Genomic DNA, 26,103 nt, shown 5'->3' with positions numbered 1-26,103 from the left:
TCACTTATTGAAACATAGCAGATAAAATGAAGAAAAAAGAAAGCAAGGGCTTTATGAGAGATAATGGTCTCACCTTGTATGGTGCCAGGGTCTTGGTATCCATTCATTCTTTCAAAGTACAGCTGCAACTTGATATTCTCTATCATGAAACCCATATGTACCATACATAATACATACAGTACATGATACCATATACAGATAATAATTCCCTCATCCGTGTCGTTTTATGAGGACAGATCAGGACTCTATATGTTCAAGATGTAGCCTCATAATTGACTAATAAAGGCATAATGAATTTTGAATCCCCTCTTTTAAACATGTTGCTATTCCCATCTGCAGCCGTTGTACTTTTTTAAAGTGTATCTATTGTCCATTTTTTTTGTTTAAGATGAGAGGATAGGGTTTACTGCTACTAGAGGCTTTGCTGAAAAGATTTATTCACCTCCTGTCTGTTAAAGAGGTTGTCCCTAGGACAGAAAATTAGGGAAAATCTCTCCAATAGCAACACAGATAGCAGTAACATTCCTTTTTTTTTTAGATACTAGAGTGATAGAAGAGTGATAGAACCTTTTTTAGTTTTTTGTTGCTGTTTCTGGAACAGTGAGGGGAAGGTCCATATATTTTTTTTTCTTCCCACGGGAGGGGAGCCATGAACACCCAGAGGAGAATAAAAGGCAGTGTAAAGTGGTGAAAGTACAGGGAGAGGAGCTGAACCAAGGAGCTCCAGACACCTCATGAGTCCCATGTGGGATAAGCCTTAGAGCTTACCTGAGCCCTGCGGGTGAAGAGGTCGGGAGGCTGAGCGGTCCGGTGGCCAAGTGCTCCTTTGGTGACCTGTACAGGGGAGGTCCTGGGGCGATTTCCACAGTCGGTCGCTGGGGACCTGTGGAGCCTGTAGCTGGCCAGTGGGGACTGGGAGTCGGAGGCCGGAGGAGTCCAGTGGGTCCAGTGGCAAAGAGCAGAGAGTGGAGGCAGAGACACTGAGATGGAAAGGCACTGGAGGTGCCCGTTAAACTGCCTGTGTGGAGGTGGCCATAGTACCCGGAAGCTGCAGGTGAGTGATCAGAGGAGAAGGAGATGGCAGGCTACAAAGAGAGCCCCCCCACAACACATCCAACTGCGGTAGATACCCCAAGATACCCAAGACCCCTGAATTGGGGGGATCCTTCACTGCAATCTAGGAACCCTGGCTGGAAGATCGGATTAAAAGAAGGAGCGAGCAGGGATGAGTTTTACCTCAATTTAGGAATTCCCCATGTCAGATTCCAAGGCAATATGTAGGCCAGGAAGGGTTGTAGAGGTGGGAGAGTGAACAGAGGGGAGGAGGAAGGGAAATGGTAGAAGGGGGAAAGGACATATCCTAAAATGTCTATATCTGTTTTTCCCTTTTGTGAAAGGAACTCGAAATAGGGCTGGGAAATAATAGCTAAAATGAGTGTCATAAAGTTTATGACTTATAACGTGAAAGGGTTAAACTCCCCCACCAAAAGGCATAAGATACTTCGGGAAATTCACAAACACTCCATAGATGTAGTGTTTCTTCAAGAGACACATATAACCCATGATACAAATGTGAAGATATATTTGAAGCAATATGTAACGTGCTATTATGCAGACTCTCTAGTTAAAAGGGCTAAAGGAATCATGATAGGGTTGTCAAAGAATGAGAGTTTTATTTTGGAAGGGAAAAGGGAGGACCCAGAGGGCAAATTTCTATTTCTGAGGGGAAAATTATAAGGAGCTGAATATACACTGGTTAATATATATTGTCCAAATAAAAATCCAATAACATTCCTGGAGGGAGTGTTAAGAGAACTTTCCAAATTTACAAGAGGTAGTCTGGTGGTGGCTGGGGATTTAAATATGTGTATGGACCCCTAATTGGATGCATCATCCTGTGTGAGGAGAGAGAGGGGAAGGAAATTAAAATCATTGAAGAGAGTACTTAATCAAAGTCAATTGATTGATACTTGGAGAGTTAAACAACCAAGAGAAAAAGATTATAACTTCTCTCCGGTACATGGATCGTATTCAAGACTGGACTATATGATTGATCATAGACAATTGGAGTCATTGGATAGCGCCAACATAGAGATTATGTCTATATCAGATCATACCCCTGTTACAATGAGGCTATGGGTAGGTGGGGATCTAGATAAGATAACTTTGTGGTGATTAAATGAGATGCTTATACAGGATCCCAAATTAGAAAAAAGATTAAGGGGGGAAATAGGGCATATTTTTTAGCTTAGTGAGATGGAGGAGGTATCAGTAGCCACAGTCTGGGAGGCACATATGGCTTATATCAGAGGAATACTGATCTTGATGGGAGCAGAAAAAAAGAAAGAATGAGGAAAAAAAATAAAGATGATGATTGAGGAGCTTTATAAGTTAGAACAGGTACACAAAAAGAATACAGTATGGGTACGGAGGTGTATCAGAAGATAATTATTAAAAGAGAAGAACTAAAAGACCTTATGGAACCTTATGGAGTCGAGAAGGATATTTAATAGGGTCTCAAAAGAAAGACATCAGTGGGGGAATAGACCTGGAAAATATATGATGAGTAAACTAAAGGAACTGATAATCGCTAATAGGATCCAAAAATACTATAGCCGCTTGTACGATGTGAATAACAGTGATAAAAAAATGGAGGCGGAAGTTAAGAAAAATAGGCAAAAATATTTAAAGGAAGTGGAGTTGCCAAGGAGAAAAACTAGAGGCCCTAGAGACCCCTATTACCCTAGAGGAAATTAACCTGGCCTTAAAAAAATAAGGAAAGAGCCCTGGCTCGGACAGATATACTGTGTATTATTATAAAAAATGTAGTGATATTTTAGTCCCTAAAATGTGCGGTTCTATGAATGCAATAGGGGAGGGGCTGGAATTGAGAGAGGAGTCATTGCAGGCTCATATAATGATATAATGATTATACTAGGGAAAGATAGCTCACAGGGCGTCAGTTACAGGCCAATATCCCTACTAAATGCAGACATTAAATTGTATGCTAAAGTACTGGCAACTAGATTAAAGGATTTGATGCCAGAATGGATACACCTGGATCAGGTATGATTCATTCTTCGAAGAGAAGGTAGGGATAATGGCCTGAGATCACTGCTCCTCCTACAAAAGGTAAAAAGAGAAATTGCCGACATTATTCCTGTCAATAGATGGCGAAAAGGCTTTTGACAGGGTTAATTGGGGCTTTATGATGGATACGCTAGAGGAATTAGGTTTAGGGCCTAAAATATTGAAGTGGGCTTTATAGTGCCCCATAAGTGGTGGTTAAGGTCAATGGATCCTTCAGTTTTTTAAAATGTGTAACGGAACCAGGCAGGGATGCCCACTTTCTCCTTTATTGTTTGTTTTATCCTTAGAACCTGTCCTTGCGAGAGTAAGGAAGTGTGTGGATATAGCAGGAATAAGGATTGAAGATGTGGAGCCTAAAGTGGCAGCATATGCGGACGATATGTTGTTCTATATAGTAAACCCTAGAATAATGTTACCCAACTTAATGAAATTATTAAAACAGTATGGGGAGTTATCAAATTTGAAAATAAAGTCAGAGATCCTAAATATTAACATACCAAAAGCTGAGTGACAAAATATACAAAAAGATTTCCCATTTACATGGAGGAAAAAGGAAATTGGCTATTTGGGAACAAAACTGACCCCTTCGATAAAAGCCCTGTACCATTAGTAAACAAAATAAAAGAAGAAATGGGGAGGTTGTCAAAAGTTGGGGCTTTCTGGATAGACCGTATTAACCTGGTAAAGATGTTATATAGGTTCCACATGCTCCCAGTACACATACCAGGATCCTTTTTTGGGATAATAAAGAAGATGATACTTAAGTTTATTTCGGCAAATAACAAACCGAGGATTTAGATATGAGACAATGTGTAGGGCAAAAGGAAATGAGGGCTTAGGGATGCCAAATGTTAAGAGTTATTACCAAGCAGTGATACTTTCATGAATAATAGATTGGGTATTTAATTCACAAAAGAAAGGTTGGGTGAATATGGAAGAAAGGTTGAGTGGGGCACAGTTAAGAAAGATGTTTTGTGTACCAGACAAATTTTGCACACTAGACGGGAACACTAGTTTACTGACAAAGAATGTTTTAAGTGTTTGGGACAGATTGCATAAACAAAAGGAATGGAAATATAACTCAGGTATGATCCCCTTGGTGAGAATGGAGTACTTCCCACCAGGGAAGGATAATATCTCTGGGAAATGGATTACGAATCAGAATACATGTTTAAAAGATATACTGAGAAAGGGGAAAATGCACACTTTTTTTTTATTTAAAGGGAAAAAAAAAGATTTATTTTTCACACTAGATGAGTGGCCGTATGGTCAATTGGGTCACTTTGTTTTAACACTCCAGCAACCACTGAGGATGCTTGAGGATCAGTACCCATTGAGAAATTGTTGAATGTAACTACAGCCCCCAAACAAGGTACTTCTAGGATTTATAAGATTCTTATGAATATGGATGGTTCTGATCCCTCTCAGTTCTTGGAAAAATGGGAGCGGGAGTTGGAATCAAACTTGAACAAGCAACAGAGGATTAGTATATTTAAATAAGCACACCAGGTAACAAACATGAGCACGGTTGAAATGAATTATAATTGTATGGTTAGACCATATATTACACCTAGAGATGAGCGAATCAAACATGACGAAGTGGAATTCGTTCCGAAGATTTGGAAAAATTCTATTCGCGACGAATCCGAAGATTAGCAAACTTCGGATGCACGAATCGAATTTTCCCAAAAATGGCGGCGACATGTGTGGCGACGGAGAAAATGGACAGAGAAGATGGGGCGGGGATCTCTGGGAAGGCGCGCAGACAAGGCGCGCTGACCCATAATGCATTCATGACATGTGATCGCATTAGCCAATCAGCAGCAAGCCAGCACTGTGTAATGGTGGAGCTATAAATCGCGGCCATCTTAAAATTCTCCATTAGCCTCCGGTCATTCAAGAGAGACAGACCTGTGTGTATTAAGGGACAGAGTTAGGGCCACAGAGACTTTAGGGCCACAGAATCGTTACTCAGGGACACAGAATCGTTACTCAGGGACACAGAATCGTTACTTAGGGCCACAGCTATCAATGAAACGAAAACTTAAAGTGACATACACCCTTTTTTTTTTTGGTGGCTGTCGTGCACAGTTGGTGCTGCAGTTTGCCGATTGTGCAAAATAAACTGACTTTCTGCTTCACAACCACTATTGTACGTTCAAAGAGTTAAATCCATTTACACGCCGGCTGGCGGTAATATTTTTTGGGTGATTAGTGCATTCCAGTGACCTAAACGTACAGTTTCCAGCCAACGGCAAGCTGCAATTGACCGATTGTGTACAATAAACTGACTTTCTGCTTCACAACCACTATTGTACGTTCAAAGAGTTAAATCCATATACACGCCGGGTGGCGGTAATATTTTTTGGGTGATTAGTGCATTCCAGTGACATAAACGTTTCCAGCCAACGGCAAGCTGCAATTGACCGATTGTGCTAAATAAACTGACTTTCTGCTTCACAACCACTATTGTACGTTCAAAGAGTTAGATCCATTTACACGCAGGTGGCGGTAATATTTTTTGGGTGATTAGTGCATTCCAGTGACATAAACGTACAGTTTCCAGCCAACGGCAAGCTGCAATTGACCGATTGTGCTAAATAAACTGACTTTCTGCTTCACAACCACTATTGTACGTTCAAAGAGTTAAATCCATTTACACGCCGGCTGGCGGTAATATTTTTTGGGTGATTAGTGCATTCCAGTGACACAAACGTACAGTTTCCAGCCAACGGCAAGCTGCAATTGACCGATTGTGCTAAATAAACTGACTTTCTGCTTCACAACCACTATTGTACGTTCAAAGAGTTAGATCCATTTACACGCCAAGTGGCGGTAATATTTTTTGGGTGATTAGTGCATTCCAGTGACATAAACGTACAGTTTCCAGCCAACGGCAAGCTGCAATTGACCGATTGTGCTAAATAAACTGACTTTCTGCTTCACAACCACTATTGTACGTTCAAAGAGTTAAATCCATATACACGCCGGGTGGCGGTAATATTTTTTGGGTGATTAGTGCATTCCAGTGACATAAACGTACAGTTTACAGCCAACGGCAAGCTGCAATTGACCGATTGTGTACAATAAACTGACTTTCTGCTTCACAACCACTATTGTACGTTCAAAGAGTTAAATCCATTTACACGCCGGCTGGCGGTAATATTTTTTGGGTGATTAGTGCATTCCAGTGACCTAAACGTACAGTTTCCAGCCAACGGCAAGCTGCAATTGACCGATTGTGTACAATAAACTGACTTTCTGCTTCACAACCACTATTGTACGTTCAAAGAGTTAAATCCATATACACGCCGGGTGGCGGTAATATTTTTTGGGTGATTAGTGCATTCCAGTGACATAAACGTACAGTTTACAGCCAACGGCAAGCTGCAATTGACCGATTGTGCTAAATAAACTGACTTTCTGCTTCACAACCACTATTGTACGTTCAAAGAGTTAAATCCGGTTTTATTTTTGGGGTGCTTATTGAATTAAAGAGTATGTCAGACAACACGCAGAGGAGTGGCAGAGGAGGCAATGTTTCAGGAGCGAGCAGACGTAGCAGCAGAGGAAGGGGTCGAGGCAGCACTAGTCGCAGCCAGAGGCCAGTGCTCCCGGTGTCATCCAGCGGTCGTGTCTCCACCGACAACCCTGCCGTCATCGATTGGTTGACTCGGTCGTCTTCCTCTTCCCAGGTCACCTCTGACACCTACAGCCAACGGTCGGTGGGTACGTCAGACACAACCGTTAGTTGCATGGCCCGGGAGCAAGCCCACTGAAATCACGTGTCCTCGACCTGCCCCTGTCCTTTGGTGTTCCCTCACCAAGCGAAGTATCGCATGCTGTGGGCTCAGCCCCACTGTACAGTGAGGAAGAGCTAACAGAGGGCGGTCAGGAACGGGGGGAGACATCCGCCTCTTCAGCAGCCAGGCGAAGAAGTAGTGGCAAGGAGAGTGGCTCGGTAGCCGGTCTAGAGACAGGTCTGTCTCCTGACCCACACACAGCCGAGGGGGCTAGTAGTGACGCGGAGACCCTAATTGATGATGATGAGGCTGATCGCACTTGGCAGCCTCGTCGTCATCAGGCTATTGCTTCCGCATCATCAGGAGAAGAGGGTGCCAGCTTGGCAGCGAGCAAAACAGTCGGTGGGTTGCCCAGGAGGCAGCAGGGTCGCAGCAGTGTCAGTGGAGCCAAACGGCCACGGAGTAGAGCACCAGCTCCACTGCAGCCTACCACCACGGCCAGTAGTGGTGCCGGTGTGCACGGAGGAAGTAGCAGTCAGCCAGTGAGGAGTAGCGGGGGCAAAGTTTCCTACTCGGCGGTGTGGCAATTTTTCGTCAAGCCGCCCGAGGAAGTAAACGTAGCCGTATGTCGACTATGTGGCCAGAAAGTAAAGCGTGGCCAGGGGGCCAATGTTGGGACTACAGCGTTGCGTCAGCATATGCAGCGTCGCCATTCGGTGGCCTGGGAAAACCGTGATAAAGATACGGCGGTTCTGCCTGCCCCAGCCCCCGCTCCATCACCCGCTCCGTTACTTGCTCCGTCACCCGACGTCAATCGCCCTCTATCAGCCAGTCAAGGCTCCAACACCTCTGCTGAGGGGAGTTGTCGCTCGTTGGCATCTTCCGCTCGTTCAGATGCTCCTTCTCCTGCTACTCCTCTTCACGGATTCCGTCAGCAGTCTTTCTTGGAATCCGTTTCCAAGAGACAACAGTTTGCGAGCACGCACCCGACGGTGCAGAAGCTGAACGTCCTCCTGTCCAAGTTGCTGGTGCTGCAGTCCCTCCCTTTCCAAGTGGTGGACTCAGCACCTTTCCGAGAAATGATGGCTTGTGCCGAGCCGCGGTGGAGAGTGCCAAGCCGGCATTTCTTCGCCAAAAAGGCAGTGCCAGCCCTGCATTCACATGTAGAAGAGATGGTGGGCCAGTCTTTGAGCATGTCGGTCTCTGCCAAAGTGCACGGCAGCGCCGACGTGTGGAGCTGTAACTACGGTCAGGGACAGTACATGTCATTTACGGCCCACTGGGTGAACGTGGTGCCGGCACAGCCGCACCAGCAACTTGGACAGGTCACGCTGCTTTTGCCTCCACGTTTGCACGTCCTTGGTCCAGCAAAGATGTCCGCCTCTACCACCTCTTCTTCCGCCGTGTCCTCAGCCGCCACCCCCGTGCCAAGTCCCATTACCCGACCGGCATATCACATGTGCAGGGCGCAACGGTGTCACGCTGTGCTGCACCTGGTATGCCTTGGCGAACGTAGTCACACAGGGGAGGAACTTCTGAGTGTAATGAACAGAGAAATCGACAGATGGCTGTCTCCGCGCAAACTCAAAATCGGAACCATGTTGACCGACAACGGAAAGAACATGGTGTCTGCTCTGCGTCAAGGAAGGTTGTGCCATGCGCCATGCATGGCTCACGTGTTCAATCTGGTTGTCAAGCGGTTCCTAAAATCCACCATCCCACTGCAAGACATCCTTAAAATGTCACGTAAACTTTGCATGCATTTCAGCCATTCCTACACCGCAAAGCACACCCTCCTTGAGCTGCAGCGGCAGAACGGAATTCCACAGCATCGCCTGATCTGCGACGTTGCAACAAGGTGGAATTCAACCCTACATATGTTAGACCGCCTTTACGAACAGCGAAAGGCCATCACCGATTTCCTGATGTTACAAGCGGATAAAGGTACTCCCCTGTGTAACTTAGATGTCAGCCATTGGCAGCTCATGCGTGACACCTGCCGCTTGCTCAGGCCCTTTGAGGAGGCCACGCTATTCGTGAGTCGGCAGGACTATGGGATGAACGACGTCATTCCTCTGTTGCACGTCCTGGAACAAATGCTGTTAACAATGGCTGGTCAGGGTGCGGTAGATGTGGCGCACAGATCTCAACGCCACATGACCCCTGTGGGGGCAGGACAGGAAGAAGAGGAGGAGGTAGAGGAGGACATTGGTGCTCAGGAATTATTGAGTGAAATGGGTGGTTTTTCCACTCAGCGGACAGGAGTGGAGGAGCAGGAGCATCTGGTAGAGGAGGAGGAGGAGACAGAGGACCCAGACGCACCGTGGCAGTATGCTGTGGAGATGGAGGCAGGGAGTCCCTCGCATTCCTTGGCACAAATGGCCCATAGCATGCTCGGTTGCTTGCGTAGCGACAGCCGAATAATAACCATCAGACAGAGGGATGACTTTTGGCTGTCCACCTTGTTGGACCCTCGCTACCGTTCAAAAATGGTGGCCTTTTTCACACCTGCTGAGAGGGAGGCCAAAATAACGTACTATAAAAACCACCTATGTAGTCAGTTGGTCTCTGCCTTTGTGCGCCAACGTCCATCCTCAGACACTGTGGGCCCTGTGCGCTCGCGTTCCGCTGCCATGGCAGCAGGGGAGGGGTGGGGTGGTAGGAGCAGTGGCAGCTCCACCAGCAGCGGCTGCCTCAGTCTGCAGTCGATGATGAGTAGCTTTCTTCACCAGCGCAGTGAGGAAACTACTAACCAGCCGCAGCAGCAGCAGCATCAGGTGGACCTGGAGCAGGACCTCAAACAACAGGCTTGGGCCTACTTGGACAGCACCCTGCCAACCGAGGTAGACAATCCCCTTGACTACTGGGCAACGAAACTTGACCTTTGGCCCCAACTAGCTGAATTTGCCCTTGAAAGGCTGTCATGCCCGGCCAGTAGCGTGGCATCGGAGCGCGTGCGGCAGGAGGTATTGTAACTCCGCGGAGGACACGACTGTCCACCCAAAGTGTGGAGAGACTCACGTTTGTGAAAATGAATCAGGCGTGGATTAGTCTGGATTTCAAACCACCAGTTCCTGACACAACTGACTAAATCCGCCATGAATCATGCCCCAAACATGTTATTAGGGACAAATGGAAGACCTCCACCTGATCCGTACATTTGTATATATATTTTATTGAGAGGCTGCTGGTCGGCCGACTCATGTTTTGCACATTTTTAATGACTTATACTCTGCAGGTCGGGCCCCTCATGAATTGGGGTTTTTAAATTATTTATACTTCGCTGGACGATTTGTAGGATACGCCGCTGTAAGGCGACCTACTTTTTTGTCACTGTGTAGACATCTATTTATAGGCCGATGTTTGGCCAGAAAGATATATTTAGTAAATACCTAGCCGTTCAAGCCGCTCACTGAACACCTCGGGAATTGCTTTGTATATCTGTCGCCTTAGGGGCCGCTGTCTGGCGACATAATTTTTTGTCACTGTGTAGACATCTATTTATAGGCCGATGTTTGGCCAGAAAGATATATTTAGTAATAACCTAGCCGTTCAAGCCGCTCACTGAACACCTCGGGAATTGCTTTGTATATCTGTCGCCTTAGGGGCCGCTGTCTGGCGACATAATTTTTTGTCACTGTGTAGACATCTATTTATAGGCCGATGTTTGGCCACAAAAATATATTTAGTAATAACCTAGCCGTTCAGGCCGCTCCCTGAACACCTCGGGAATTGCTTTGTATATCTGTCGCCTTAGAGGCCGCTGTCTGAACAGCTCATGAATTGCTTTCTATATGTGTCGCCTTTGAGGCCGCTGGCTGGACAGCTGATGAATTGATTTGTATATATGTGCTTATTGTCCGCTGTCCGGACAGCTCATGAATTACTTTTTGTATATAGCCTTCCAAACCACTCTCAGAATAAGTCATGATATTCATGCTGTGTATAGCCTTATAGGCCAATGGTCAATCAAGTCATGATTGTTATAGTGTGTATAGCCTTATAGGCCGCTGTCTTTACAACTTTATAATTCCATGCATTATATAGCCCTATCGGCCACTTTCTGGCATCCAGTTGCTGTAGCCCCCATCACCACACTGTGCCACGGGCCCCTGTACCGCCTTCTCATACTGCTGCCAGATCCATCCTCTGCCATGTGCGTCTTTGTCGTCTGCTCACGCTGCTGGGTTCCAGTTTTAAACCTAGGCCTGTGTATGGCTTCCGAATACTGCTGCCTCCACCGCCACCCTGCGCCATGTGCCTCTGTCGTCTGCTCACGCTGCTGACGGCTTCCGCTTTTTAACCTAGGCCTGTGTATGGCTTCCGAATACTGCTGCCTCCACCGCCACCCTGCGCCATGTGCCTCTGTCGTCTGCTCACGCTGCTGATGGCTTCCGCTTTTTAAACTAGTCCTGTGTATGTCTTCCCGAATACTGCTGCCTCCACCGCCACCCTGCGCCATGTGCCACTTTCGGGTCTCCTCACACTGCTGCCAGGTCCATACTGATTCATGGCCCCCTGTACCGGCTCCTCATGAACGTGGTTCAGCCGGTGTGCATCACTTAACGGCAAATCGTTGACAAATGCTGGGACGTTCAGTGTTGTGCGCATTAAGCCAGACACCAAAGGGCAGCACAGACCTGTTATTACTCGCTCAAGCATGGCTGAACAAAACCAGTCTCTACCACAAATTGGACCCAGACCTGCCCAGGGTCTCGTAAGTAGATTGCACGGAGGAGTAGAGTCCGTTATCGGAATTAAATAGACAAAACGCCACACCAAAAAGAGTGGCCATTTCCAACACTTATTCCAGAAAGAGGAACAACCCGTTTCATATACGGCCCGTAGACGTTTCACGTCTGCCACATTCAGTCGATTTAAGACGCAAGCTCCACTTCCTGTGGTCTCTGACCGTCGATATACCTTTAAGTGTCAGCTTTGAAGCTATATTCCCTCCGGAGCACTGACACTGGTGCCCTTCCGTCAACATGCCTTTAAGTTTCAGTTTTCAACCATATTCCCCACAGAAGCCAAACTCTTGGGTATCCCAGAATCTGCTCAGCGGGTCAGGGCAATAAACCTCCCGGTTCGCAGGTTGTTCCGTATTATGGATGGAAGTACGACGGTATATGATCTTCTCCGCACCCACGGCATCACCTCATAGAATCTCTGCATTGCATCTGCAATCACAACGCTGACTTCCCGGATCGCCACTCAGCCATTGGACTCTTGATAGTCGTCTCCCCACACTGCTGCTGGGGGGACTTTTTAACCTAGGCCTGTGTATGGCCTTCAATTGAAGCTGCTTCCGCTCCGCCACTCTGCCATTGGACTCTTGATAGTCGTCTCCCCACGCTTCTGCTGGGGGGACTTTTTAACATAGGCCTCTGTATGGCCTTTAATTGAAGCTGCTTACGCTCCGCCACTCTGCCATGGGCCTCTTGGGTATCCCAGAAGCTGCTCAGCGGGTCAGGGCAATAAAGCTCCCGGTTCGCAGGTTGTTCCGTCTTATGGATGGAAGTACGACGGTATATGATCTTCTTCGCACCCACGGCATCACCTCATAGAATCTCTGCATTGCATCTGCAATCACAACGCTGACTTCCCGGATCGCCACTCAGCCATTGGACTCTTGATAGTCGTCTCCCCACACTGCTGCTGGGGGGACTTTTTAACCTAGGCCTGTGTATGGCCTTCAATTGAAGCTGCTTCCGCTCCGCCACTCTGCCATTGGACTCTTGATAGTCGTCTCCCCACGCTGCTGCTGGGGGACTTTTTAACATAGGCCTCTGTATGGCCTTTAATTGAAGCTGCTTACGCTCCGCCACTCTGCCATGGGCCTCTTGGGTATCCCAGAAGCTGCTCAGCGGGTCAGGGCAATAAAGCTCCCGGTTCGCAGGTTGTTCCGTCTTATGGATGGAAGTACGACGGTATATGATCTTCTTCGCACCCACGGCATTACTTCGTAGAATTTCTGCATTGCATCTGCAATCACAACGCTGACTTCCCGGATCGCCACTCAGCCATTGGACTCTTGATAGTCGTCTCCCCACACTGCTGCTGGGGGGACTTTTTAACCTAGGCCTGTGTATGGCCTTCAATTGAAGCTGCTTCCGCTCCGCCACTCTGCCATTGGACTCTTGATAGTCGTCTCCCCACGCTGCTGCTGGGGGGACTTTTTAACCTAGGCCTGTGTATGGCCTTCAATTGAAACTGCTTCTGCTCCGCCACTCTGCCATTGGACTCTTGATAGTCGTCTCCCCACACTGCTGCTGGGGGGACTTTTTAACATAGGCCTCTGTATGGCCTTCAATTTAAGCTGCTTACGCTTCGCCACTCTGCCATGGGCCCCTGTACCGCCTCCTCTTGCTGCTGCCAGGTCCAGAGTGTGTCATGGGTCCCTGTACGGCCTCCCATTGCTGCTGACTTCATCGCCAGACTCTGCCATGTGCCACTTTCAGGTCTCCTTACACTGTTGGTGGGTTCCATTTTGTGATAGGGTGCTGTATGGCCTTCCATTGCTGCTGCCTCCACCGCCACCCTGCGCCATGTGCCTCTGTCGTCTGCTCACGCTGCTGACGGCTTCCGCTTTTTAACCGAGGCCTGTGTTTGGCTTCCGAATCCTGCTGCATCCACCGCCACCCTGCGCCATGTATCTCTGTCGTCTGCTCACGCTGCTGGCGGCTTCCGCTTTTTAACCTAGGCCTGTGTATGGCTTCAGAATAATGCTGCCTACACCGCCACCCTGCGCCATGTGCCTCTGTCGTCTGCTCACGCTGCTGCCAGGTCCATACTGATTCATGGCCCCCTGTACCGGCTCCTCATGAACGTGGTTCAGCGGGTTTGCATCACTTAACGGCAAATCGTTGACAAACGCTGGGACGTTCAGTGTTGTGCGCATTAAGCCAGACACCAAAGGGCAGCACAGACCTGTTATTACTCGCTCAAGCATGGCTGAACAAAACCAGTCTCTACCACAAATTGGACCCAGACCTGCCCAGGGTCTCGTAAGTAGATTGCACGGAGGAGTAGAGTTCGTTATTGGAATTAACTGTGAGGGACTTTTAAACCTAGGCCTGTGTATGGCCTTCAATTGAAGCTGCTTCTGCTCCGCCACTCTGCCATTGGACTCTTGATAGTCGCCTCCCCACGCTGCTGCTGGGGGGACTTTTTAACATAGGCCTCTGTATGGCCTTCAATTTTAGCTGCTTACGCTCCGCCACTCTGCCATTGGCCCCTGTACCGCCTCCTCATGCTGCTGCCAGGCCCGTAATCTGCCATGGGCCCCCGTACCGACTCCTCATGCTGCTGCCAGGCCCGTAATCTGTCATGGGCCCCTGTACCGCCTCCTCATGCTGCTGCCAGGTCCAGAGTGTGTCATGGGTCCCTGTACGGCCTCCCATTGCTGCTGTCTCCATCGCCACACTCTGCCATGTGCCACTTTCAGGTCTCCTCACACTGCTGGTGGGTTCCATTTTGTCATAGGGTGCTGTATGGCCTCCCATTGCTGCTGCCTCCACCGCAACACTGTGGCTCCACACTCTGGTTTTGGCCCCGTGACTGCCCAAATGAGTGAAGTGCGCGGTGATTCTAAGATCGACGGCACTCATCTGCATGTCATACTGACTGACAGTATTATTTCTCTTTCCCAGCAGACTCCAAGGGCATTTAAATTAAAGGTACAGTGTTCTGCACTAATATAAAGGCTCTCTGAAGCCTAGAAACACCCTTTTTATAAGTTAAATTCGCAGCGAATATATTCGGCTCGAAGCGAATTTATTCGGCGAATTCGGCGAATCAGCCGAACCGAATTTTTGAATAATTCGCTCATCTCTAATTACACTAAATAAAGCACATAAACAACAAATAGATGTCTCACCTTTATGTTGCAGAGGATGTGGGGAAAAGTGCACGATGGTGGGAATGCCCGAAGATACAAGATTACTGGGAGGGAATATTACAATATATTCAGGAGATTTGTGGAATTATTGTACAGAGAGATCCGGAGACTTGTCTATTTTATAAATTCGAACTTGGGGTAAAAATACAAAAAAACAGGGTATTATACCATCTAGTTAGTGTGGCTAAGCGCTTGATTTCCAGATATTGGCTTGCCCCAGATCCACCAAGTATGAAGGACTGGGTGAATAGCATAGAAACTATCTATAGGATGGAGGAGGTGTGTCATATTGAGGAGGATAAAATTTTAAAAAATTAGGAAATTGTGGAATTGGCTGGTCTTTAAAACATCTAAAAGATACCTAGAATTGGTTGGAATATAGGTGGACGAGCACTGGGGGGAGCTTTAATGGAGTTCCTGACAGATAAAAGGAGACAGGGGGAAAGGAATACAGATATGGAGAGATAATCAGGGGAAAGGTTAGGAATTAGGATAGTGACATGGATTAGGGACTGGAGGGGGTGTGGGGAAGGGAAGGGGGGGTTGGAGATAAGATGATTTGATGCAATTGGGAAGTATGAGTGAAGTTTTCTTCTTGTTTTTTAGTTGTGTGTGTATTTTATGCTCTTTTTGTATCAAACAAATTAATAAAAGATATAAAAAAAAAGGTAGTGTAAAGTAACGAATGTGGGTTTGACAAAATGATGCTAACAGTGTGATTGGCTTAGTATAACAACAATGATAATTTTGCTTGGACTAAAACTGCATCACAAATCAAAACAAGCAGATAGCACAATATGCAGGGTACAACATAACATAGACATGTATAAAAGACAGTGCACCGTTAATGATAGCAGATGACCCCTAAAACATTTTAAGCATCATTATATGGATAACAAGCAGGTAAATTAAAAAGTCCCTTCAGACGAAAACATGGTGTAAATCAGCTAGAAGTGTGTAAAAAGTCCATTCTAAAAAGTCTGGATAAGCTGGTCAGTAGATGATGGTGCTCAAAGAATGATACAGAAAGGAAGAAAGCCCTTCACCAAACTGATCACACTGCCTCTTACCACAGCACATTGACCACCTTGAAAAGGAATGGTCAAACAACGCTGTACAAAGCCAAAAGGGACTTCAAGGATGGACTCTCCACCAGCTTCTCTCTCAAACAACACTTTCTTTGGCTTGAAGATCGATACTTCCATATGGACAGGGTTATTCTCAAAGGATGTCAAGTAATGCACTTACATAAAAAGATAATAAAACTTGCTTATCACAAATCTCCATGTAGTGTTTCCAACCAACAAGATGGCTGCTGCTTCCTGATGTGCGGTGACGTCACATGCCGTAACTCCACCTTGGATGCTTAAAATGTTTTAGGGGGTCCTCTACTATCATTAGCACAGCACTGTCTTTTATAAGTGGGAGGGGCTCAAAACTTGAACTGACTCACTCTGCACACGGTAGCATATGGCGTAGATTACATTGCGTTCGAGGTCACGTGACATGCAAGGAGAGTGGTGAGACACATAGTGATCGGTATGTGTTGCAAAGGGAGCAAAGACATGAGTCATCTGCCGGTGGGAGCACTTGTTCACAAGCTGCCGATTCCATATCCCAGAAGGGATCTATATGCTGGAATGTTTTTCTTCTGGGTATGATGTCAGGAAATTAAAAGAGAACAAGAGGACAGCCCTAATTTAACAGAAGTCAATTCTCCACTATCCTTAAAGAGACAAGTGCTCTATGACCAAAAATTTAGTATAATAGGTAGGGAAATTTATTAGGTCAATATTTTAAGGTGACAGGCTGGTGGTGGTTTTATCAAAAGGCAGTGAAGGTGCATGAAGACAGATGCATTCACTGAGGAACTGGTGTGGTGAACCAGGAACAGTCAATAAGGCAGCCACTAAGGACTATTTATTTATGTATTTATTGTTCCGTGGAATATTTTTGATTATCTTTGGCATGTGTGGATGCTTTTATGCATAAGACTTGTGTACTTAATTAGTACAGTGCTGGATCCTTTAGTTTATATATAGACCTAATGCGATGTGGACACAAGTGATTCTGCAACAGCACAACATAGCTTAGACTGTGTTGGATTTGCAGTTGAATTGCAGATTGAAGTGATTGTGTAGGAGTAATTTACCTTTCATTTTTCTAATATGCATGTCTGTTGCTCTACCTTGCAGTCGTGTAATCATTACACAAGTGCAAGGTAGATCAACAGACATATCCATGCTGTGCTAGGTGTGTGTCATTCAGTGTAGATCTCCTCCATGCAATCATGCTGTAACTGACTCCCCAGGCCTCTGTGCCACTCCTGTATTCTGTGCACTTCACTTTGCTGCTGAAGGTGGAGAGTGGATACTTCTGTCTCCCAACAGTCCAAATGCAAGCTTCAGAGACAGTGTGAACACAACCACCCAGCACCAGGATTCACATTTGCACCCCCTACACCCCACTTCTAATACTGTTTACCTCTTAATTCCTTGCCCCCCAATGCCAGTCCTGCTCACTTTTGCATCCCTTGCAAACCCTCTTCCAACACAACTCAATCCAGCAACTCGCTTACAACACTGTTCACATGTGCAACCCTTTTTCAACACTCCTAACCTGCTTATCCCCTGCCACTGCCATCCTTTTCCAACGCTGCTCAACTATGCACCCTCTGCAACCCTCTTCCATCATTGCTCACATCTGCATACCGTAACATCTTCTGACACTGCTAGTCTCTGCACTCCTTGCCACCCTTTTCCAGTACTGCTCAAATCTGCATTTCCTGCAACCTCCTTCCATCATGCTCCCTTTAGCATTCCCTGTAACCCTGTTCCAACAATGTTTACCTCTGCATTCCATGACAGACTCTTTTAAAACTATTCACCACACAACTCTCTACTAATACTAATCACCCTTCCAACCTTTGCAGACTGTAATCCTCTTCCCCTATGGCTTACAGTTTACCTAAAGTATTAGTGACTTAGGGCTGGACAGCTTCTCCAGCCAGAGGAAGTGCTGTGGATGGAGTCAAATGACATTGGCTTTCAAATGGTATCAATTACTTTTGCTAAATTCAAATGCAAAATGTCAAAAGCAATTCCATCCTACAGATCTGAAGTTACTCCATCAAAAACTGACCAAATTAACTTAACACAACATGCCTTGTGCTAATTCTTTGTTTTTTGGTAATTTCCTTTCATATATTTTTTGCATACTATCCCTTAATATGCATTAACATTTTGTGCACACAACAGAACTCAATGTTCTTGTCTATTGTTTCCTGCATTTATTTTATTTTGTTATTGTTTATTTTTATGTTGTTTTGTTTTTAACCTTCATTTATTAAGTAATTAACCAGACATACTCCTGTTTTGCAGTCTGGAATGTTCTTGACAATCTACTAAACATAATGATTGTAAAGTACTATTGTTTAACCACTAGCCTACAGGACACTTATACCCCCTTCATGCCCAGGCCAATTTCCAGCTTTCAGCGCTGTCACACTTTGAATGACAATTGCGCGGTCATGCAACACTGTACCCATATTAAGTTTTTATCATTTTTTTGTGACAGATAGAGCTTTATTTTGGTGGTATTTAATCACCTCTGTTTTTTTTTTATTTCTTCTTACACAATCCAAAAACCACTGCAAATTTTGAAAAAAAAATGTTTTTTCTTAGTTTTTAGTATAAAATTTTGCAAATAAGTGATTTTTCTCGTTCACTGATGTGCGCTAATGAGGCTGTAGTGATGGGCACTGATAGGCTGCACTGATGGACACTGATAGGTGGCACTGATGGGCATTGACAGGCATCACTGATGGGCACTGAAAGGCAGCACTCATATATGGCACTGATAGGCGGCACTGACTAGCACTGTTAGGTGGCACTGACAGGCAGCACTGACGAGCACTGATAGGTGGCACTGATGTGCCCTGATAGGTGGCACTGACTGGCACTGATTGGCAGCACTGATAGGTGGCACTGACTGGCATTGATAGGTGGCACTGACTGGCACTGATTTGTGACACTGAAAGGCAGCTCAGATGGGCACTGAAATGTGGCATTGATATGTGGCACTGATGGGCACTGGCAGGTGGCATGGATGAGCACTGACAGCTGGCACTGATGGACAATGACAGGTAACACTACTGGGGCTACACTGATCATTAGGGCATCATCAGTGTACATGTCCCCTCCGAGGAATGCCGATTACCGGCTCTCCTCTCCTCTTGAGCTGTCAGCGTGACAGCTCATGAGGAGAGAAATGCCGATAACTGGCATTTCCCTGTTTACATGTGATCAGCTGCAATTGGACACAGCTGATCACATGACTGAGCCGACATCTTCGGCTCTTTCCGTGGATCGGTGATCCGCTGTGTCCGAGGGACACAGCGCACCACTGATTGCCACGCTCCCGGAGCCGCGCATGCGCGGTTAGAGTGGGAGGATGTCATATGACGTCCTCCCAGAACTAGAGAACCGCTTTGCGCCCGTCATTGTACTATATGGCGGGCGGGAGGCGGTTAAACATCTGTTTAGATAAACACATATAAAATAACAAAGAATAAAGACCCAGTGAGTCAAAACACAAAAATCTAAAATTCCGTATCTACAACATATGCTTTAATGACTGTGCATGTAAGTTGCCAAACATACTTTGCACTTGTTTTTATTTTTTACATGGATTGTAAAATAAAATAGCACTTTATGATGTCATGCTTTTCCTAACACAACCACATGTATCATTAAAGAACTTAAGCCCCATACACACGATGAGAACATCAGACAAATGATTGTCCGTTTTTGTTTCCTGTTTTGCATGCTAGTCTCATATCGAAAGTGAAAAGGTTACTAAAATTACAAAAATGCTTATTCGACAGAATAAAAATTAAAAAGTAATGTAATGTATTTTTCGACAAACTGTGCTGATTAAATGAAAATCATACAACCTGGTATCTTACTAGAAAAATTATTTCGGACGAAAGCTGTGTGCTAACAATCAGAATATGGTATGATCGTAACTTACGATTTTCTGACCATGTGTACTAGGCTTTACTCACAAAACTTACTAATGTTGCCCTTATCAGGACTTTCAGTCAGTATCATTAAATCTACAGCTCTCCTTATTAACATACCTTCTGCCCAGTGTGAAGCTCTCCAAGGATCCTTTCCATTTCAGTGGTCTTATTATAAAATTGCATATCCTGGGATTTATCTCACCCCTAATATATCCAATGTATTTACAGTGAATTTTCCTCCATGTGTGTCCCAGATCAGGAATTTTCTTAAGGTTTGGCATTCATTCCGGATTTCCTTTCTGGGTAGAATCATGTCCATCAAGTTGAGCATTTAGCCCAAATTGTTATATTTCTTTAGAGCCCTTCCACTTATTATTTCAAAATCATTCATAGACCGCCTTCAAGGAGATGTCAACAGATTTATTTGGCAAGATTAACGCTGCAGATTTTCCAAACATATTCTTTAGAAATTCTGGTCTGCAGGCATCCTGGGGCTACCCAATTTTTGGTTGTACTTTCTAGTGGCCCACTTCTTCAAAATTGTTCAATGGAACATTATCAATACAAAAGTCCCATGGGCTAGATTTGAGGTCCATTCTATACACTCTTATTATCTCCCTGTTGTTTTATGGTCGTTTTCAATCTTTAGCCATAGTCTATCTCCCTTTAACACCTTAGTTGCTTGATCATTAGGCTTTTGATCTTGCTATTTTGGATCTTCACCATTCTGCTATAGGTATATACTATGTCAAACTGCTTCCTTACATGAACAAGTGAGCTGCTCAATTTTCTTCTGAGGATTAGGATGTTATGCTTGATAATTTTCACAAAAGCATAACATCTCTTGCTGTTAGAGAAACAGCTTTTAATTTACTCACCAAGTGGTATTATACCCTTTCTAGGCTTCATATTATATATCTTGAAGTTTGGGGATTATGCTTCTGTAGATGTCCACTTTAGGGATCTTTTAAACATATATTCTAGGAATGTGTGCAACTTTCCTCAGTCTGGTGCAAGATTGGGCACTCATTTGAATCTAACAATGCCAATGTGCCCCCTAGGAAATTCAATACTGGGAGTACTGCATAAAGAGGAAATTGACCCTATTTGTGTATCTACAACATGGGCTATTGCTCTGCACTGGAAATCTACAGTAATCCCCTTGTCTTCATATCTGGACAGAATAGATAATATTATGTTAATGGAAAACATCCCATATACAGTACTTTACAAGATGGGATACACCTGTTTTCTTTTAAATGGGATGCATGGGCCACTCACCATCAAATGCTTTTACCTTGATGTATACTTTTCCATTTTATAATATCTTGCTGGTCCAACACTTTTTGGCACTTTTCTGACTATTTACTCAACATGTAGTCAATACGATTCTGATATTATGGATATTCTCTATGTGCTTCTAACTTGTTATTTTTGTATGAATTTGTATACATGTCTTTAATGTACTTCTCCTATGTATATTGATGTGATATTTTGTACTCAATTTTTCTTCACTTTTTAATAAATAGTTTGTAAACAAAAGAATAACACTTTATTTACAGGTGTGCTCAAAAGTTTGCATACCCTGGCAGAAATCATGAAATGTTGGCATTTATATTGAAAATATGACTAATAAAAGACAGTTTTTTGGCCTGATCAAAGGATAGTGATCATATAAAGCCATTTATTATCACATAGTTGTTTGGCTCCTTTTTAAATCATAATGATAGCAGAAAGCACACAAATAGTCCTGATCAAACGTTTACATACCCTAGAATTTTTGGCTTTGATACAGACTCACAAGGTGACACACATGCATTAAAATGGGAGTTAAAGATTAATTTACCACATCTGTGGCTTTTTAAATTGCCATATTTTTTGCTCCAAAAGACGCACCTGACCATAAGACGCACCTAGGTTTTAGAGGAGAAAAACAAGAAAAAAATATTCTGAACCAATGAACTGCAGACACAGTACAGGAGATGACCAGAGACTGTGGACACAGTACGGAAGATGACCAGTGACTGCAGACATACTACAGGAGATGACCAGAGACTGCGGACATAGTACAGGAGATGACCAGAGACTGCGAACGTACTACAGGAGATGACCAGAGACTGCGAACGTACTACAGGAGATGACCAGAGACTGTGGACACAGTACAGGAGATGACCAGAGACTGCGGTCATAGCACAGGAGATGACCAGAGACTGCGGTCATAGTACAGGAGATGACCAGAGACTGCGGACACAGTACAGGAGATGACCAGAGACTGTGGACACAGTACAGGAGATGACCAGAGACTGCAGACAGTATAGGGGATGACCAGAGACTACGGACAGCATAGGAGATGACCAAGAGCCTGTGGACAGTATAAGGGATAACCAGAGACTGCGGACAGTATAGGGGATGACCAGAGACTGCAAACAGTATAGGGGATGACCAGAGACTGCGGACAGTATAGGGGATGACCAGAGACTGCGGACAGTACAGGGGATGACCAGAGACTGCGGACAGTACAGGAGATGACCAGGGACTGCGGACAGTATAGGGGATGACCAGATACTGCAGACAGTATAGGGGATGACCAGAGACTACGGACAGTATAGGAGATGACCAAGAGACTGCGGACAGTATAGGGGATGACCAAGAAACTGCGGACAGTATAGGGGATGACCAGATACTGCAGACAGTATAGGGGATGACCAGATACTGCAGACAGTGCAGGGGATGACCAGAGACTGCAGACAGTGCAGGGGATGACCAGAGACTGCAGACAGTGCAGGGGATGACCAGAGACTGCGGACAGTGCAGGGGATGACCAGAGACTGTGGACAGTGCAGGGGATGACCAGAGACTGCAGACAGTACAGGGGATGACCAGAGACTGCAGACAGTACAGGCGATGACCAGAAACTGCAGACAGTCCTGGGGATGACCAGCGACTGCAGACAGTACAGGGGATGACCAAGAGACTGGGGAGGGAGGGGGAGCGGGTACCTAAATTTGACAGGTACCTGCTCCCACTTCCGCGGAGTTGTCCAGTGAGGTGTGTCAATGCGTTGTCAGGTATATTGTATGCAGGCTTTTTGTTACATTGGCGCAGTAAAGGCTTCTTTCTGGCAACTCAACCATGCAGCTCATTTTTATACAAGTATCGTCATATTGTGCTCCTTAAAAGAAAAGTTTATGGTAAGTGGTGAGTTCTCCTTATCAATGGTAAGTGCCTTCAGTTGTTGGTGTTCAATGACGAGTGTCCCATGTCCCCAAATTACTGAGGGCAAGTGGTGTGTAAAATGCTGTTGGTCAGTGGTAAAAATCCAATAAAACTTTGCTGGTCAGTAGTGATGGCTATCTAAAATATTACTCATCAGTAGTGAGAGCTCCCATTTGTTGTTGTTTGGCTAGGGAAACCTCAAAAAATATAGATTCATTACTGTTTAATAGTTACTTGCCTAACAGTGAATCTCCATGTGTCCCACACTGTTGGTGCTGTCACCCAAATCTGCAAATGCATGTTAGTATCAGGACTAGACAGGGACCATTAGGCGGAATATCACTATAAGAATGTAAGCATTCCATTCTACTTAGGGCTTGTACTTTTTATATATGACAATAAACTTTTGAGCTTGAACTTACTGTGGAAATACATTACAGCTGAGCACCACAAACCAAAAACTCCATTAAATTAATTTTTAATATTCATCTATCCATCCATGCCTCCATGCTTTAATTTGCTGAGAAATCACGTTGAAAAACACTCCTGTGATCGTTTTACTGACAATTACATGATCATGCATCACTGTATCCAATGTATTCACTTTCTATTACAAATCATATCAACACAAAATTGTGGGAGAGTAGGAAATCCCTCCAAAAGGAGCCATTTTTGGTACTTTTTTTTTTTACAAATTAACAAACATACAGCTTATAACACCCAGTTGCAACATCAGGAATGGGCCTCCGTTTTCCCTATAATTGCAGCTTCAAAAGTAAGGTTTCCTTGCCACTATCTTCTGCTTAAAAATTCCTTCAGTTCCAGTAAAAAACACCACCATTCACCATATGTACTGACCTCAGAATACCAAAGCATTCAAATGTGCATATTCAGTAAAGAGCCTCATGTATAAGGATTACCATCATCACCAGGTAATTTAAGTGCAAACTCATTAAACTGTGAGAACTTACTTTGCATTTACAGAGGTCAGTATGTACTTGTAACCTCCAGAGGGTGGTGTGTCCCCAAGAAATTTTCTCTGTAAAAGTATGTTTCTCCTCAAAATGTAAGCCTTCATTGGTAAAACACATTGGGGCTTATTTACTAAAGCTGGTTCACTCAGAATCTGGTGCAGCTGTGCATGGTAGCCAATCAGCTTCTAACCTCAACTTATTCAATTAAGCTGTAGCAATAAAACCTGGAAGCTGATTAGTTTTGATGCAGAAGTTCACAAGATTCTGAGTTACCAGCTTTAGTAAATAAACCCCATTATGAGGGGCAATTCTTGGGCTGGATGTTCCTGTATTACTGACAACTGAAAAAAAGAGCTTTGGATAAAACAGATTCTGGTGTGTTGCTTTCATTGATCAATATGCTTAGATAACAAGTGGAGATGAACTTTAAGAGCACACTCCCTGGGAGTTCACAGGGAGCTAGCGAGGCACAGGTCTTGAGCATTGCTACAAGTCTGAGAGGTTTAATCTAAATCTCCTTCTCTTATATATACCTGTAAAATAAGGTAGATGGGGACAAGTCTTGCTATATATAAATTTCCTCCTGCCATTTTGCCATAAAGAGATTGGCTATGTTGAGGGCATAGTTTGCCCCCATTGCAACACCCTTGTTTTGTAAATAAAATGTATTATTGAACCATTAATTATGTGTCATGGCAAAATCCAGCAGTTCTTTTGGAGAATAAAAGTGAATATAGATGTCACAGTCTGATAAGTTTTCATTTGAATCTTCTGCTGATGATAGTAAGCCTTACAAATGAAGCACTTTACTGAATTTGTGCATTTGACCTCCTTGGTATTCTGTGGTCAATGACTCTGGTGAGTGGTGATGATTTTTATTAGAACTCTATTAATAGCATTGCTCATGGGAATTTAAAGAGACTGCACTTTTCACAACAGCAAATCAAAAGATATTTTTTCTAAAAAGAAGTTCATTTTTATTGTACAAAATGTTTTATTGTACAGAAAACATATTGAAATGTCAAGAGCATATCAATACATGAAGATTGGGTTACCAAATAATCTATACACAACACAAGCTAGACAAAAATGATAAAATGATATCCTGACACTCAACTTGTTTCGTGAAGCAGTGTTCACTTTCTCAGGAGACAGTGATGTTCCATAGGATATCAAGCCAAATACAGTCTGTGTACATCAAAATCACATATCCTTTTGTAGTAAAAAAGGTTGGGATACAATGGGAGAGGCGACATACGACGTGCTCAATCTGGGAGCTATAGAGAGGGCAGGAAACCACCACAGAAGGGCCACACCAGAAAGAAGGTGGGCCAGGTTGAATAACACTAAATAATTAGCTGGAAAAAGACAAATATTTCAAAAGTCTGGTCCCCAGAGATCCACAGTGTTCATAAAAAGGAATAAAAAAATTAGTGATTTTTCTTAGAACTGAATGAGTTTTTAAGTAGAAGATAGTGGCAAAGATATGTCACCTTGCAATTACAAAGAAAACAGAGCACGTGCTTGTATGCATGCCTGACAGCATCGGGGCATGCATACAATGAGGCGACGGATTGTGTCCTGGGGTATTTCCTCCCAGATCTGGACCAGGGCATCACTGACCTCCTGGACAGTCTGATGTGCAACCTTGCAGCTTCGGATGGACCAAAACATGATATCCCAGAGGTGTTCTATTGGATTTAGGTCAGGAGAGTGTGGGGCCATTCAGTGGTACCAATTACTTCAGGCTATAGGAACTGTCTGCACACTCTTGCCACATTAAGTCAGGCAACAGGACCCACTGCACCAGTGTAGGGTCTGGCAATGGATCCAAGGATTTCATCCTGATACCTAATGGCAGTCAGGGTGCCATTGTCTAGCCTGTAATGGTCTGTGCTTCCCTCCATGGATATGCCTCCCCAGACCATCACTGACCCACCACCAAAATGGTCATGCTGAACGATGTTACAGGCAGCATAACATCCTCCATGGATTCTCCAGACCCTTTCACATCTGTCATATGTGCTCAAGGTGAATCTGCTCTAGGGAAAAAAATGTCAGTGGCCTCCACCTGTTAATCCATTCCTGTTGTGTGGGTCATCTCATTGTTGCCCATCAAGTACACCTTTTGTTAATTTCATTACCACCAAAGCAGCT

This window comes from Staurois parvus, unplaced genomic scaffold (assembly GCF_062004578.1).
Source record: "Staurois parvus isolate SC_StPar_1 unplaced genomic scaffold, SC_StPar_1.0 ptg000059l, whole genome shotgun sequence".
NCBI lineage: Eukaryota > Metazoa > Chordata > Amphibia > Anura > Ranidae > Staurois > Staurois parvus.
The sequence above is the reverse complement of the archived record's forward strand: the minus strand, read 5'-3'. Positions refer to the sequence as shown.